This window comes from Andrographis paniculata, unplaced genomic scaffold, assembly GCF_009805555.1.
Source record: "Andrographis paniculata isolate CXL003 unplaced genomic scaffold, ASM980555v1 Contig27END, whole genome shotgun sequence".
NCBI lineage: Eukaryota > Viridiplantae > Streptophyta > Magnoliopsida > Lamiales > Acanthaceae > Andrographis > Andrographis paniculata.
In genome coordinates this window covers 1-18,862 of record NW_026137559.1, presented here as the reverse complement: position 1 = coordinate 18,862, position 18,862 = coordinate 1, and the positions used below count along the sequence as shown (strand labels likewise).

The window sequence follows — 18,862 nt, the reverse complement described above, 5'->3', positions numbered from 1 at the left end:
TTTGTTTCTTCCCCTTATATTATGTTGGCACATTAAAGATGATATGAACAGATTGTTTGCAAGCTGGTATTAAGTAGTCTTAGTTTAGAAAATTTGATAAATTGTATTTCGTAATAATAATGCTTTGTGCAATTTCATAATAACAGTTATATGAAGGACCAGTGGAAACATGATTTGTGTTTTTTTTTACTTAATCTCTTAATTCCAGGAGGTATATGTGAAAGCATTGGGAAAAGGGTTATTGTTGCACCATTGCACCATATCGGCGGATTTTAAGGAAAAGACTTCAGCATATCGGTGGATTCAAATTTTAAGGTATCTCGCTTCCATTATTTGAGAAGTTAACATCATATTTAACAAAAAATTGTGACAATTTCAGGCTGGTATTACTCCCTCAGCCACGCAAAAAATTAGTGCATTTTTTGCGAGGGAGAGAGTAATATTTTTTGGGCTGGATTAGCCGTTTTAAAATTCAAGCCCGATAGACCCGGCTTGATTTTGAATTGGGCTTGAAAACCAAAACCCAAGCATGGCCCGGTTTCAAAATATACCGGGCCAGGCCAGGCTAGCCCAGATTTTAATAATACCGGGCCAGACCAGCCTAGATCTTGTAATCGAGATCGAAGGATCTTTGCGGATCCCCTCGTCTCCACATAAGCTTTACCTACAAATTAAAAACACTTAGAAATAAGTTAGTATAAAATATAGAAACAAAATTAATGCATGCATGTCCCGGGACTGACGTAAAAATAAATCTATTTCTATATGCAAGATGCTAAATTGAATTAAATGCATAAATGTAAAACGAAAAGGACGAATTGCTCCCTATGATGGTCCGTTCAGGCGGTCGCTTCCTCTCGTATGCATCTAAAAAGATTTAAAATAGATATTAGTATATATGTATAGGAAACAACAAAATAATATTAAAATCACTTACCTTAATTTGAAATCGAGATCGAAGGATCTTTGCGGATGCCCTCGTCTCCATATAAGCTTTACCTACAAAAAAAAATCACTTAAATATAAGTTAGTATAAAATATAGAAACAAAATTAAAGGATGCATGTCCCGGGACTGACGTAAAAATAAATCTATTTCTATATGCAAGATGCGAAATTAAATTAAATGCATAAATGTAAAAGGAAAGGGACGAATTGCTCCCTATGATGTATTCGGTCGTCCTATCATGCGGCCGCTCCCTCTCGTATGCATCTAAAAAGAATTAAAATAGATATTAGTATATATGTATAGGAAACAACAAAATAATATTAAAATCACTTACCTTGGATTTGAAATCGAGATCGAAGGATCTTTGCGGATGCCCTCGTCTCCACATAAGCTTTACCTACAAAAAAAAAAGCACTTAAAAATAAGTTAGTATAAAATATAGAAACAAAATTAATGCATGCATGTCCCGGGACTGACGTAAAAATAAATCTATTTCTATATGCAAGATGCGAAATTAAATTAAATGCATAAATGTAAAAGGAAAGGGACGAATTGCTCCCTATGATGTATTCGGTCGTCCTATCATGCGGCCGCTCCCTCTCGTATGCATCTAAAAAGATTTAAAATAGATATTAGTATATATGTATAGGAAACAACAAAATAATATTAAAATCACTTACCTTGGATTTGAAATCGAGATCGAAGGATCTTTGCGGATGCCCTCGTCTCCACATAAGCCTTACCTACAAAAAAAAAAGCACTTAAAAATAAGTTAGTATAAAATATAGAAACAAAATTAATGCATGCATGTCCCGGGACTGACGTAAAAATAAATCTATTTCTATATGCAAGATGCGAAATTAAATTAAATGCATAAATGTAAAAGGAAAGGGACGAATTGCTCCCTATGATGTATTCGGTCGTCCTATCATGCGGCCGCTCCCTCTCGTATGCATCTAAAAAGATTTAAAATAGATATTAGTATATATGTATAGGAAACAACAAAATAATATTAAAATCACTTACCTTGGATTTGAAATCGAGATCGAAGGATCTTTGCGGATGCCCTCGTCTCCACATAAGCTTTACCTACAAAAAAAAAGCACTTAAAAATAAGTTAGTATAAAATATAGAAACAAAATTAATGCATGCATGTCCCGGGACTGACGTAAAAATAAATCTATTTCTATATGCAAGATGCGAAATTAAATTAAATGCATAAATGTAAAAGGAAAGGGACGAATTGCTCCCTATGATGTATTCGGTCGTCCTATCATGCGGCCGCTCCCTCTCGTATGCATCTAAAAAGATTTAAAATAGATATTAGTATATATGTATAGGAAACAACAAAATAATATTAAAATCACTTACCTTGGATTTGAAATCGAGATCGAAGGATCTTTGCGGATGCCCTCGTCTCCACATAAGCTTTACCTACAAAAAAAAAACACTTAAAAATAAGTTAGTATAAAATATAGAAACAAAATTAATGCATGCATGTCCCGGGACTGACGTAAAAATAAATCTATTTCTATATGCAAGATGCGAAATTAAATTAAATGCATAAATGTAAAAGGAAAGGGACGAATTGCTCCCTATGATGTATTCGGTCGTCCTATCATGCGGCCGCTCCCTCTCGTATGCATCTAAAAAGATTTAAAATAGATATTAGTATATATGTATAGGAAACAACAAAATAATATTAAAATCACTTACCTTGGATTTGAAATCGAGATCGAAGGATCTTTGCGGATGCCCTCGTCTCCACATAAGCTTTACCTACAAAAAAAAAGCACTTAAAAATAAGTTAGTATAAAATATAGAAACAAAATTAATGCATGCATGTCCCGGGACTGACGTAAAAATAAATCTATTTCTATATGCAAGATGCGAAATTAAATTAAATGCATAAATGTAAAAGGAAAGGGACGAATTGCTCCCTATGATGTATTCGGTCGTCCTATCATGCGGCCGCTCCCTCTCGTATGCATCTAAAAAGATTTAAAATAGATATTAGTATATATGTATAGGAAACAACAAAATAATATTAAAATCACTTACCTTGGATTTGAAATCGAGATCGAAGGATCTTTGCGGATGCCCTCGTCTCCACATAAGCTTTACCTACAAAAAAAAAGCACTTAAAAATAAGTTAGTATAAAATATAGAAACAAAATTAATGCATGCATGTCCCGGGACTGACGTAAAAATAAATCTATTTCTATATGCAAGATGCGAAATTAAATTAAATGCATAAATGTAAAAGGAAAGGGACGAATTGCTCCCTATGATGTATTCGGTCGTCCTATCATGCGGCCGCTCCCTCTCGTATGCATCTAAAAAGATTTAAAATAGATATTAGTATATATGTATAGGAAACAACAAAATAATATTAAAATCACTTACCTTGGATTTGAAATCGAGATCGAAGGATCTTTGCGGATGCCCTCGTCTCCACATAAGCCTTACCTACAAAAAAAAAGCACTTAAAAATAAGTTAGTATAAAATATAGAAACAAAATTAATGCATGCATGTCCCGGGACTGACGTAAAAATAAATCTATTTCTATATGCAAGATGCGAAATTAAATTAAATGCATAAATGTAAAAGGAAAGGGACGAATTGCTCCCTATGATGTATTCGGTCGTCCTATCATGCGGCCGCTCCCTCTCGTATGCATCTAAAAAGATTTAAAATAGATATTAGTATATATGTATAGGAAACAACAAAATAATATTAAAATCACTTACCTTGGATTTGAAATCGAGATCGAAGGATCTTTGCGGATGCCCTCGTCTCCACATAAGCTTTACCTACAAAAAAAAAAGCACTTAAAAATAAGTTAGTATAAAATATAGAAAAAAAATTAATGCATGCATGTCCCGGGACTGACGTAAAAATAAATCTATTTCTATATGCAAGATGCGAAATTAAATTAAATGCATAAATGTAAAAGGAAAGGGACGAATTGCTCCCTATGATGTATTCGGTCGTCCTATCATGCGGCCGCTCCCTCTCGTATGCATCTAAAAAGATTTAAAATAGATATTAGTATATATGTATAGGAAACAACAAAATAATATTAAAATCACTTACCTTGGATTTGAAATCGAGATCGAAGGATCTTTGCGGATGCCCTCGTCTCCACATAAGCTTTACCTACAAAAAAAAAGCACTTAAAAATAAGTTAGTATAAAATATAGAAAAAAATTAATGCATGCATGTCCCGGGACTGACGTAAAAATAAATCTATTTCTATATGCAAGATGCGAAATTAAATTAAATGCATAAATGTAAAAGGAAAGGGACGAATTGCTCCCTATGATGGTCGTATCATGCGGCCGCTCCCTCTCGTATGCATCTAAAAAGATTTAAAATAGATATTAGTATATATGTATAGGAAACAACAAAATAATATTAAAATCACTTACCTTGGATTTGAAATCGAGATCGAAGGATCTTTGCGGATGCCCTCGTCTCCACATAAGCCTTACCTACAAAAAAAAAGCACTTAAAAATAAGTTAGTATAAAATATAGAAACAAAATTAATGCATGCATGTCCCGGGACTGACGTAAAAATAAATCTATTTCTATATGCAAGATGCGAAATTAAATTAAATGCATAAATGTAAAAGGAAAGGGACGAATTGCTCCCTATGATGTATTCGGTCGTCCTATCATGCGGCCGCTCCCTCTCGTATGCATCTAAAAAGATTTAAAATAGATATTAGTATATATGTATAGGAAACAACAAAATAATATTAAAATCACTTACCTTGGATTTGAAATCGAGATCGAAGGATCTTTGCGGATGCCCTCGTCTCCACATAAGCCTTACCTACAAAAAAAAAGCACTTAAAAATAAGTTAGTATAAAATATAGAAACAAAATTAATGCATGCATGTCCCGGGACTGACGTAAAAATAAATCTATTTCTATATGCAAGATGCGAAATTAAATTAAATGCATAAATGTAAAAGGAAAGGGACGAATTGCTCCCTATGATGTATTCGGTCGTCCTATCATGCGGCCGCTCCCTCTCGTATGCATCTAAAAAGATTTAAAATAGATATTAGTATATATGTATAGGAAACAACAAAATAATATTAAAATCACTTACCTTGGATTTGAAATCGAGATCGAAGGATCTTTGCGGATGCCCTCGTCTCCACATAAGCCTTACCTACAAAAAAAAAGCACTTAAAAATAAGTTAGTATAAAATATAGAAACAAAATTAATGCATGCATGTCCCGGGACTGACGTAAAAATAAATCTATTTCTATATGCAAGATGCGAAATTAAATTAAATGCATAAATGTAAAAGGAAAGGGACGAATTGCTCCCTATGATGTATTCGGTCGTCCTATCATGCGGCCGCTCCCTCTCGTATGCATCTAAAAAGATTTAAAATAGATATTAGTATATATGTATAGGAAACAACAAAATAATATTAAAATCACTTACCTTGGATTTGAAATCGAGATCGAAGGATCTTTGCGGATGCCCTCGTCTCCACATAAGCTTTACCTACAAAAAAAAACACATAAAAATAAGTTAGTATAAAATATAGAAAAAAATTAATGCATGCATGTCCCGGGACTGACGTAAAAATAAATCTATTTCTATATGCAAGATGCGAAATTAAATTAAATGCATAAATGTAAAAGGAAAGGGACGAATTGCTCCCTATGATGGTCGTTCATGCGGCCGCTCCCTCTCGTATGCATCTAAAAAGATTTAAAATAGATATTAGTATATATGTATAGGAAACAACAAAATAATATTAAAATCACTTACCTTGGATTTGAAATCGAGATCGAAGGATCTTTGCGGATGCCCTCGTCTCCACATAAGCCTTACCTACAAAAAAAAAAGCACTTAAAAATAAGTTAGTATAAAATATAGAAAAAAATTAATGCATGCATGTCCCGGGACTGACGTAAAAATAAATCTATTTCTATATGCAAGATGCGAAATTAAATTAAATGCATAAATGTAAAAGGAAAGGGACGAATTGCTCCCTATGATGGTCCGTTGATGCGGCCGCCCTCTCGTATGCATCTAAAAAGATTTAAAATAGATATTAGTATATATGTATAGGAAACAACAAAATAATATTAAAATCACTTACCTTGGATTTGAAATCGAGATCGAAGGATCTTTGCGGATGCCCTCGTCTCCACATAAGCCTTACCTACAAAAAAAAAAGCACTTAAAAATAAGTTAGTATAAAATATAGAAACAAAATTAATGCATGCATGTCCCGGGACTGACGTAAAAATAAATCTATTTCTATATGCAAGATGCGAAATTAAATTAAATGCATAAATGTAAAAGGAAAGGGACGAATTGCTCCCTATGATGTATTCGGTCGTCCTATCATGCGGCCGCTCCCTCTCGTATGCATCTAAAAAGATTTAAAATAGATATTAGTATATATATATAGGAAACAACAAAATAATATTAAAATCACTTACCTTGGATTTGAAATCGAGATCGAAGGATCTTTGCGGATGCCCTCGTCTCCACATAAGCCTTACCTACAAAAAAAAAGCACTTAAAAATAAGTTAGTATAAAATATAGAAACAAAATTAATGCATGCATGTCCCGGGACTGACGTAAAAATAAATCTAATTCTATATGCAAGATGCGAAATTAAATTAAATGCATAAATGTAAAAGGAAAGGGACGAATTGCTCCCTATGATGTATTCGGTCGTCCTATCTTGCGGCTGCTCCCTCTCGTATGCATCTAAAAAGATTTAAAATAGATATTAGTATATATGTATAGGAAACAACAAAATAATATTAAAATCACTTACCTTGGATTTGAAATCGAGATCGAAGGATCCTTTCGGATGCCCTCGTCTCCACATAAGCTTTACCTACAAATTTAAAACACAAAAAATAAGTTAGTATAAAATATAGAAAAAAAATTAATGCATGCATGTCCCGGGACTGACGTAAAAATAAATCTATTTCTATATGCAAGATGCGAAATTAAATTAAATGCATAAATGTAAAAGGAAAGGGATGAATTGCTCCCTATGATGGTCCGTTGAGGCGGCCGCTTCCTCTCGTATGCATCTAAAAAGATTTAAAATAGATATTAGTATATATGTATAGGAAACAACAAAATAATATTGAAATCACTTACCTTGGATTTTGAAATCGAGATCGAATGATCTTTGCGGGTGCCCTCGTCTCCACATAAGCCTTACCTACAAAAAAAAAAAGCACTTAAAAATAAGTTAGTATAAAATATAGAAACAAAATTAATGCATGCATGTCCCGGGACTGACGTAAAAGTAAATCTATTTCTATATGCAAGATGCGAAATTAAATTAAATGCATAAATGTAAAAGGAAAGGGACGAATTGCTCCATATGATGTATTCGGTCGTCCTATCATGCGGCTGCTCCCTCTCGTATGCATCTAAAAAGATTTAAAATAGATATTAGTATATATGTATAGGAAACAACAAAATAATATTAAAATCACTTACCTTGGATTTGAAATCGAGATCGAAGGATCTTTGCGGATGCCCTCGTCTCCACATAAGCTTTACCTACAAATTTAAAACACATAAAAATAAGTTAGTATAAAATATAGAAAAAAAATTAATGCATGCATGTCCCGGGACTGACGTAAAAATAAATCTATTTCTAGATGCAAGATGCGAAATTAAATTAAATTCATAAATGTAAAAGGAAATGGATGAATTGCTCCCTATGATGGTCCGTTGAGGCGGCCGCTCCCTCTCGTATGCATCTAAAAAGATTTAAAATAGATATTAGTATATATGTATAGGAAACAACAAAATAATATTAAAATAACTTACCTTGGATTTTGAAATCGAGATCGAATGATCTTTGCGGGTGCCCTCGTCTCCACATAAGCCTTACCTACAAAAAAAAAAAGCACTTAAAAATAAGTTAGTATAAAATATAGAAACAAAATTAATGCATGCATGTCCCGGGACTGACGTAAAAGTAAATCTATTTCTATATGCAAGATGCGAAATTAAATTAAATGCATAAATGTAAAAGGAAAGGGACGAATTTCTCCCTATGATGTATTCGGTCGTCCTATCATGCGGCCGCTCCCTCTCGTATGCATCTAAAAAGATTTAAAATAGATATTAGTATATATGTATAGGAAACAACAAAATAATATTAAAATCACTTACCTTGGATTTTGAAATCGAGATCGAATTATCTTTGCGGGTGCCCTCGTCTCCACATAAGCCTTACCTACAAAAAAAAAAGCACTTAAAAATAAGTTAGTATAAAATATAGAAACAAAATTAATGCATGCATGTCCCGGGACTGACGTAAAAATAAATCTATTTCTATATGCAAGATGCGAAATTAAATTAAATGCATAAATGTAAAAGGAAAGGGACGAATTGCTCCCTATGATGTATTCGGCCGTCCTATCATGCGGCCGCTCCCGCTCGTATGCATCTAAAAAGATTTAAAATAGATATTAGTATATATGTATAGGAAACAACAAAATAATATTAAAATCACTTACCTTTGATTTTGAAATCGAGATCGAATGATCTTTGCGGATGCCCTCGTCTCCACATAAGCCTTACCTACAAAAAAAAAAGTACTTAAAAATAAGTTAGTATAAAATATAGAAACAATATTAATGCATGCATGTCCCGGGACGGACGTAAAAATAAATCTATTTCTATATGCAAGATGCTAAATTAAATTAAATGCATAAATGTAAAAGTAAAGGGACGAATTACTCCCTATGATGTATTCGGTCGCCCGATCATGCGGCCGCTCCCTCTCGTATTCATCTAAAAAGATTTAAAATGAATATTAGTTTGTATATTAGGAAGGAAAAAGCAAAATAATATTAAAACTTAATCGATTGATCGATCGATCTACGGACATATGTACATGTCATCCCCCCCCCCCCTCCAAGAACTCAAAGTTAGCAAAGAAACTAAACTACACACCAACATGATCGATCGATCTACGGACATATGGTCTGTATTACAATCGATCTAAAGAAGGGCAGTAAGTACATGTCATCCATCATCCCCTCCCCTCCAAGAACCTCAAGAATGAATTAATAGTGAAAAAGAATCAGAGATGGGAAAAACGCACCAGCAAAATGGAAGATAACTCACCAGATTGCTTTGCTGCTGTTGCATCGATCGATCGAGATCGAAGCACTGCACTTGACCTCTGGATCGCCCTCCCTCCCAAGCACTGCACTTGATCTCTGGATCGCCCTCCCTCCTGTAAGCACACCATGCCCCTGCCCATGCCCATGCCCCACCAAGAATCCCCCCCGCCCTGCCCTGCTCGTACCCCACCCCAAGAATCCCCCCTGCCCTGCCCTGCTCGTACCCCACCCCATTGCATTTGCATTTGCATTTGCATTGCACACCCAAAAATTTATAATAATGTTTACAAAATCAAAATCAAGAATATTTATAATAGTATGCCCTAACGGCTACTTACCTAATATAAAACTTACCATATATATAATTTCACATGTGTGTATTAAAATTCAAATAATTTCTTTTTTTTAATATTATGTGTATATTAATATTAAAATCAAAATCATTATGCTTAACGGCTACTTACCTAATATAAAACTTACCATATATATAATTCCACATGTGTATATTAAAATTCAAATAATTTCCTTTTTTATTATTATGTGTATATTAATATTCAAATCAAAATAATTATGCTTAACGGCTACTTACCTAATATAAAACTTACCATATATATAATTTCACATGTGTATATTAAAATTAAAATAATTTCTTTTTTTTAATATTATGTGTATATTAAAATCAAAATCAAAATCATTATGCTTAACGGCTACTTACCTAATATAAAACTTACCATATATATAATTTCACATGTGTATATTAAAATTAAAATAATTTCTTTTTTAATATTATGTGTATATTAAAATTAAAATCAAAATCATTATGCTTAACGGCTACTTACCTAATATAAAAACTTACCATATTATATGTATATTAAAATGACCGAATAGTTAATTAAAATAAAAAAAATTATAAATTATGAATTTTAAAATATGATTAAAGTCGATAATTATATTTCCAAAAAGAAAAGAGATAATGTATATGGGATGGACGGATATAGAAAAAGTTGACAAATTAAGTGGGACGGAGGAAGTAATATTTTATGTTAAACTATTATATTTTTTAGTGTATAAATTATATATTATATATTTTGTACAACACTTTACATATATATTATATTTTTTTAATATAAATCGAAAACCGTATTAAAAATTAAGTGGCGATGGGTTGGAGATCAACCTGGGTCACCTGCATGCCAACAGAACCAAGAGATTAAAGCTTTGCAAATACGAAAGAGAAATGTTTTCTTAACTACTATTACCATTGTATTTATTTATTAGATTTATCCTTATCTTTGTAGACCCAGATAGAGTAACTTCCTTCTCGCCGAACTCTAATTAACTCGGTGTCACAGTCACTTCCACGTTGTCCGGTGCGTGCACTGTCACCTCGTACACGGCATTCGCCTCCTTCCCGACATTTCTTACGCTTCGTTTATACTTCACAACGCTTTTAAAGCCGGAGAAGGCAACCGAGAGCGACGGGTAGTTCAAATCCCCCGGAGTTTTCAGCCCGACTGCGTTGCAATCCACGATCGACGAATCTTTCGTGAATGCCGTAATTTGCCACACATTGTACCCGATGCTGCACAAAAACGCGACGTAGTTTTGGGTATCGATGTCGTAGATCAGGCCGGGATCCGTTGCTCGGTTTGGATCGATGTGGCCCGAGGATGGATTGGACACGTCCCCGGTGGCGAGGTCTGTTAAATTATTCCCGTTGTTGTCAACGTTGTACGCGTGGTCATCAATGCTGATTTGATCGCCGCCAGCGACCACTCAGGGTGGGCCTGTTTCAGCAGCGTCGCCAAGCCGCTGACGTGAGGGCACGACATCGACCTGCCGGAGATGATGTTGAATTCGACCTCGCGATTACTGCTGTTGAGAGACGTTGGCCAGACGTAGCCGGTCCAGCTAGCGAGAATGTTGACTCCGGGCGCATTCACGTCCGGCTTGAGAATCTCGGAGGTTCGATAGCTCGGACCGCGGCTGGAGAACGAGACCATGCGCGGCGACGACGGAGATTTGCTTACAACGGTTTCCCGCGACCTGATAGTCGCGATGGGATTCGGAGTTGCGCGGACATAAGCTAGGATTTTGTCGGCGCCGATTTCTCCAACCATTGTCGAGGGAATGAAGTGCGCATCGGCGAGGAGTTCCTCGCCGGAATCAGCTAAATTTTATTAATAATATCAAAAAAAATACAAAAAATAAAATATATTTACAAAAGCGTCATATTGCAAACAAAGTGAAAAATATTCTAATATGAAACAATCGAAACTCTAACAAATAATAAATTGAGTAGACTCATGTGTACCAAAAAAACATTCTTAGTTTTTTTCTTTTTTAATCATTTTTATTAGTTTATTACAAATATTTGTATTGTCGGCTGCCTGCACCGAGAGTTTTATTTAGAGAGAGATAAAAAAATATCTATGTAGTTGTTTGACTTTGACTATATAGTTTGTATCAGCAGAACTACGTATGGCTTGATCCCGTTTGGGTACGTAGGCAGCCCACTTTGGGTGCCGCTATTGCTTAAACTTGATAAACTTAGTATTGCTTGGTTGGTGTTGATGGATTAAACTTGTTGACTTTGGCCTTTGATACTTAGACTACTTAGGCTTGTGTGGTCTGTTTTGTTTGACTTTGACTATATAGTCTGTATCAGCAGAACTACGGATGGCTTGATCCCGTTTGGGTAAGTAGGCAGCCCACTTTAGGTGCAACCATTACTTAAACTTGATAGACTTAGTATTGCTTGGTTGGTGTTGATGCATTAAACTTGTTGACTTTGGCCTTTGATACTTAGACTACCTAGGCTTGTGTGGTCTGTTTTGTTTGACTTTGACTATATAATCTGTATCAGCAGAACTACGTATGGCTTGATCCCGTTTGGGTACGTAGGCAGCCCACTTTGGGTGCAGCCATTACTTAAACTTGATAGACTTAGTATTGCTTGGTTGGTGTTGATGCATTAAACTTGTTGACTTTGGCCTTTGATACTTAGACTACCTAGGCTTGTGTGGTCTGTTTTGTTTGACTTTGACTATATAATTTGTATCAGCAGAACTACGTATGGCTTGATCCCCTTTGGGTACGTAGGCAGCCCACTTTGGGTGCAGCCTTTACTTAAACTTGATAGACTTAGTATTGCTTGGTTGGTGTTGATGCCTTAAACTTGTTGACTTTGGCCTTTGATACTTAGACTACCTAGGCTTGTGTGGTCTGTTTTGTTTGACTTTACCAAAATATAGTCTGTATCCGCAGAACTTCGTATCGCTTGATCGCGTTTGGGTACGTAGGCAGCCCACTTTGGGTGCAGCCATTACTTAAACTTTATAGACTTAGTATTGCTTGGTTGGTGTTAATGCATTAAACTTGTTGACTTTGGCCTTTGATACTTAGACTACCTAGGCTTGTGTGGTCTGTTTTGTTTGACTTTGACTATATAGTTTGTATCAGCAGAACTACGTATGGCTTGATCCCGTTTGGGTACGTAGGCAGCCCACTTTGGGTGCAGCCATTGCTTAAACTTGATAGACTTAGTATTGCTTGGTTGGTGTTGATGCATTAAACTTGTTGACTTTGGCCTTTGATACTTAGACTACCTAGGCTTGTGTGGTCTGTTTTGTTTGACTTTGACTATATAGTCTATATCAGCAGAACTACGTATGGCTTGATCCCGTTTGGGTACGTAGGCAGCCCACTTTGGGTGCAGCCATTACTTAAACTTGATAGACTTAGTATTGCTTGGTTGGTGTTGATGCATTAAACTTGTTGACTTTGGCCATTGATACTTAGACTACCTAGGTTTGTGTGGTCTGTTTTGTTTGACTTTACCAAAATATAGTCTGTATCAGAAAAACTTCGTATGGCTTGATCCCGTTTGGGTACGTAGGCAGCCCACTTTGGGTGCAGCCATTACTTAAACTTGATAGACTTAGTATTGCTTGGTTGGTGTTGATGCATTAAACTTGTTGACTTTGGCCTTTGATACTTAGACTACCTAGGCTTGTGTGGTCTATTTTGTTTGACTTTGACTATATAGTCTGTATGAGAAGAACTACGTATGGCTTGATCCCGTTTGGGTACGTAGGCAGCCCACTTTGGGTGCAGCCATTACTTAAACTTGATAGACTTAGTATTGCTTGGTCGGTGTTGATGCATTAAACTAGTTGACGTTGGCCTTTGATACTTAGACTACCTAGGCTTGTGTGGTCTGTTTTGTTTGACTTTGACTATATAATCTGTATCAGCTGAACTACGTATGGCTTGATCCCGTTTGGGTACGTAGGCAGCCCACTTTGGGTGCAGTCATTGCTATATAGTTTTTACCAAAAAAACCCTAAACCCTAAATCCTAAACCATCCACCGACTTCCTAGCGACTGTTATTTTGCCTTGTCCGATCAAAATTGCCATTAAGCTACCAGCTTATCCAACCCTTTTCCTTCCATTGCACTACCGTCATTGTTTTCATCAGCCCTAAAAACCTCCACCTGGTTACTCGCACCGCCGTATATCCGCCAGAGGTGCCGGAAATATCCCCGATCAAAGTTCGTCCAAAATGTATCGCCAGAAAACTGCCCCTCTGGCCGGGTTTAGGGTTTAGAGATGCGATTTGGTAGATATCTCATATATATATATATAAGGGAACCGTGTCGCGGATGCCTTAGCGACTGTGGTAGTTTCTCTTTCGATTTAGCAGACACATCTCTCCCAACAGATATCCTTTCGTCGATCAAATGACTCCTTCAAGCGGATGCAGATGGTCTCCTGACTTTCCGTTTTAGGTAACTGGCTTCACCTCCTTATTTGTTTTTTGGGAAACTTAGTGTTGATATTACTTATACTTAATAGAATTAGCATTGGTTGGTTGGTATTGATGCATTAAACTTGTTGACATTGGCCTTTGATACTTAGACTACCTAGGCTTGTGTGGTCTGTTTTGTTTGACTATGACTGTATAGTCTGTATCAACAGAACCGTAAACCACCAATCGGGGTCGGAAATCTCCCTCCGAATATACTTCAACGCCGACACTCGACTCCTTCCGCTTCGAAACCCATGCCAAATCTTCGAGAAATGTGGCCAGGAAACGACCTCCAAAATGATCCTAATAGCTTCTTGAACAACCCGTAATTTCAATCCCGGAAGAACGAGCTTCGACTTCTTTACTTTCGCGCCTCGGCTCGATATCGTATATGTATTTCCGGAAACGTCGAAGCTCCTGTCGGCTAACTCCTCCGCCATTAACTAGAACGACAATGGATTGCTATCGGACAACAAATCGACATTCGAAGATGCTCGGAGACAATCGTAAGCATCCTTTAGAGTATTCGGATCGGCGATTACTTTCGACATGAGATCGTGAAACTTCCCATCCCTATATTGCTGCTTCACCTTCTTCTTAATCTGTAGCTCGAAGAACCTCCTCGATTCCAGCCTCGACCTCGGTTTCGGCATTCGATTTCGAGTTTTGTAAGATTGTTGAACCAGTGAGGCCAGATTGTTAGCCAGAGCTGATTTGCTAATCTCCCTGTAAAATGATGAGTTTTATAAAAAATATATATCTTAAAAATATTTTTTTTAATAAAATAAATAATTTATCAATCATTTATTTAATATTTTTTTTAGATGAGTTGTTGCCTAATTTTTTAAAAAATATATATAAAATGAAGAATTATCAATTATTTATTTATTTATTTATTAAAATAAGGTTATTTATTATATTTTACCTCTTTTATTTATTTTGAAATTTTATAATAATTTATATGTTTATAATCAAACATTAACTTTGGACGAAAAAAATATTTTGTGAATATTTTAATTTTAACACAAGAATTTTACATAATAAATAAAATATAAAATATGTTATGAATATATACTAAAACACAAAAGACTACATTTTGTTATGATATTTTTTTTTTTTTTAATTTTATTATTTTTTTTGGCCTCTTCTTTGTCAATATATTTTTATATGGAATTTATAACATATATATTATAGTATATCATTGATTTATAGTAAATAATTTTATTATTTTTATATTTTATTAAAATTTTATAATATTTATATTTTATTTTTATATTAAAATAATATTTTCTAGTTTATATAAAAATCTTCATTTTCAAATAAATAATATAATTAGTTGGAACATGATTATGGGGGTTTATTTATCTTGATATATTTTAATCTTTATGATTTAATTAAAAAAAATTCACATTAAATATGGTTTGAAAAGCATAGATTAACGGGACCAATCAATTACCTAATCCAATAATAATGGTGCTCACTTTATTTATTTATTTATTTTTGCTTTAATGAAATGGAAAACTTATATATATATATATATAAATATTTAGAAAAAGATAGCTCTTTCTCAAAGTAAACGATTTTTACGAATGTATTTGGATATATATATATTTATTTTCTCCATTTTATAGGAAAATAATAATTAAATATGATATCTTAAAAGAAATTTAAAAATTAAATAGTAAAAAAAAGTGAAAAAAAAAAACACACACACACACGAGAATGAATTCATTGTATTCAAAAAAATTTAATGCTTAAAAAAAATTTGAGAGTTATTTTTTCTTATCGAGATATTCACCGCTTTAATTTACACATAAGTAAACTTTTTGCAAATCCTCGCCAAGATAATACGCACATTAGTTTGGTAGCCATCGGAAATTTTGAAGGAAAAATCGAAACAAATGGCATAATAGTCTTGCTATGTCATTGTAAAAAAATTGTAACGTACATGTTCAAATAATATTACCTTCTATTTTGATACTAAGTCATAGAAATTAAGGAGATCTTTAAATTGCGTATACAACTACACATTTCGTCTTAAATTGAGTATTTACTATTCAAATTTTTTGCATTTTTTATTTACCTATTAATTTTTTACCCAGTATCAATATAATATGAATATTCCTTGAATCTCGTATTCAACTCAATTAATACTATATTTATAGAACAAAGAAGTTATACTTTTGAAAAAACACTTGAAATTTGAGGTTAAAGAAACAAACCTTATAGCAATTTATCCTTATTATTATTATTATTATTATTATTATTATTTATGGGCCGCTAAAAATGGGATTCAATTGTGTGATAAATAAATAAACAAACAAGATTTTATGCATGTATATGTATAAATATATATATTATATGTGAATTTTGTTTTATGCAATATATATATATATATGGATTTATTTGATTAAATTAATAATGTCACATTTACGTGTTGATTTATGAGATAACAAAAATCAGGTTTGATGATGTCACATAAAGATAACTACGTTGTAATAAAAACACACATCTTTCTCTCCTTTTTCCCTTTTATTAAATTAAATATTAGTATATTATTCCCAATTTTATATTCACCCTTGGCTTCATCAATTAATTATCATTTACGTGTCATGATTTTATTTGCAAACCATTGTATTATCTACATCTATCCATTCATTAATTTTATTTATTTATGATAAAAAAATAAAATAAAACAAAGTTTCAATACCTTTTTCTTTTACGTTCTGTATTACATTTAAGATTATTACTAATTAAAATTTTTGGTGTATACGTGATTCATAAATAATCTTATAAATAATACAATCAAAAAATAAACATGTCTAAAAAGTTTAAAATAATAAAGTTAAAACTCTAGGCTGCACTTATATATTTTGGAAATGTTATGATACTTTAATATTATATAATAGTAAAAAAAATTGAATTGAAATTAGTGATTTATATGTATGTTTATGGAAGAATGAAATTTGAATGTAATATTTTATAGAATAGATATATATATATATATGGAAAAAATCATTTTTTTGTCTCAATATAACCAAAACTCATCATTCTTGGTCATAATATAAATTTTTTATTAATTTTAGTCCCAATATAACTAAAACTACTCATTTTTTGTCCCAATATAATCAAACCTTATTTTTTTTGGTCCCACTGTCAACAAACTGACGGAAAATGCTGACGTGGACTTACAAGATTGTTCAATTTCTTAAAAAATATAAATATAAGGTTTGATTTATTTTCACGTCAGCATTTTCCGTCGATTTGTTAACGGTGGGACAAAAAAAGATAAGATTTGATTATATTTGGACAAAAATGATGAGTTTTTGTTATATTGGGACTAGAATTAATAAAAAATTTATATTGGGACGGAAAATGATGAGTTTTGGTTATATTGGGACAAAAAATGATGAGTTTTGGTTATATTATGACCAAAATTGATAAGATTTTTATATTGAGACCAAAATTGATGAATTTTGGTTATATTGTGACTGAAATTAATTTTTTCCCATATATATATACGAGTAATAAGATAATAAAATTGATGAAATATAGGTTGACAGGGCCTAACTTCATATTTTAGGGAAACTTCATATATTCTAGGGATTCTTATATTGGTAACAAAATATTTACTTCAATATTACATCAAATAAAAATAGTTAATATAATATTTATTACAAACATTAGATTAACTATTCAAACTAATTAACTATATAAATTAAAATTTCTTAAACTACGTGCCAAAAAAATTGGACTATTTTCGCGGAACGGATGGAGTATATATATATATATTTAACAAGGGGCTTTAATTCTAACAACATCAATTGTTTGGAGTTTTATTCTAATTTTTAAATATCGAATAGTTAGTTAAAATAACAAATAATCCAATAATCAAATACTTTATACATTAGTTATTTATTAAATTTACCAATAAAGATAAACAATAGTTTTAGCGCATAAATAATAACACTATACCAAAAATTATATAAACTAATAATATTATAAAAATATAAATATTTATATTTTATAATTTATAGGTTTTAATATTAATTAAATATTTAGTTATTTAATTTAAACTAAATTATTTTTACCAGTGCACTTCTTAATTACTTACTAATTATATTTTATCTAAATTCTCGTATCAACGATAATATGCTCATATACATGATAAAAAAAAAGTAAAATATTAATATTATAGATATAATTATATACTAATTTTTAATTTACTAAAAAATTATTATAATTAAATTTGGTTTAAAAAAATTAATTAAAAATTATTTCAAAATATATAATATAATTTTAATATATATAATATTTTGATATAATTTAAAATAAAATAAATAAATGTTAAAATTTTGAAAGATGTTATTAAATTTCTAATAAAATATTTAAATAGTATATAGTTAATTAAATAATTTTTTTTTAAAAATCCTTCCCCTTCAAATTCCCCCAAATTATAAAAAAATAAAATAAAATAAAAGAAATTGACTCCCATAAACCCTAAATTCCCCTCCCATCCCTTCCCCTCTAAAAATTTTTGAACCAAACATACAAAATTTTAATTCCCTTCCCTCCCCTTTCTTCCTAAACCCTCAAACCAAACAGGGCCAGGGGACATACCGGAGGATCTGTGTTCCGCTACCTAACGCTGCCGGAGATATGCAATTGGCGCAGCGCATTCCCGGCACCGCTTCGTCGGATGCGGTTGGGAATCCAAGCTTCCATGTGATTACCACCACCAGCTGCTCGATTTCCTCTGTTTCTGTAAGAAGAATCCTTCTGTTCGACGAGAGAAACAAGACACGTTAATTAATTTCCGATTGCATTCTCGGTTACTTTTCGTCCTTATATGCATAATTTTGCTTCTTCTTTTTGTCACATTTGTGGATCGATGGTTTGATTATCTTCTCCATGATTCAATCAGTTGATCTGGTTTATTTGCCCTGTTGAAAT

General features: G+C 32.9%; 1 pseudogene; it reads right to left on the bottom strand.

Annotated features, from left to right (window-relative positions):
- Window positions 1–10,280: 10,280 nt before the first annotated feature.
- LOC127246205 (subtilisin-like protease SBT1.4) lies at window positions 10,281–11,218 on the bottom strand (annotated as a pseudogene).
- Between the last annotated feature and the right edge of the window lie 7,644 nt (window positions 11,219–18,862).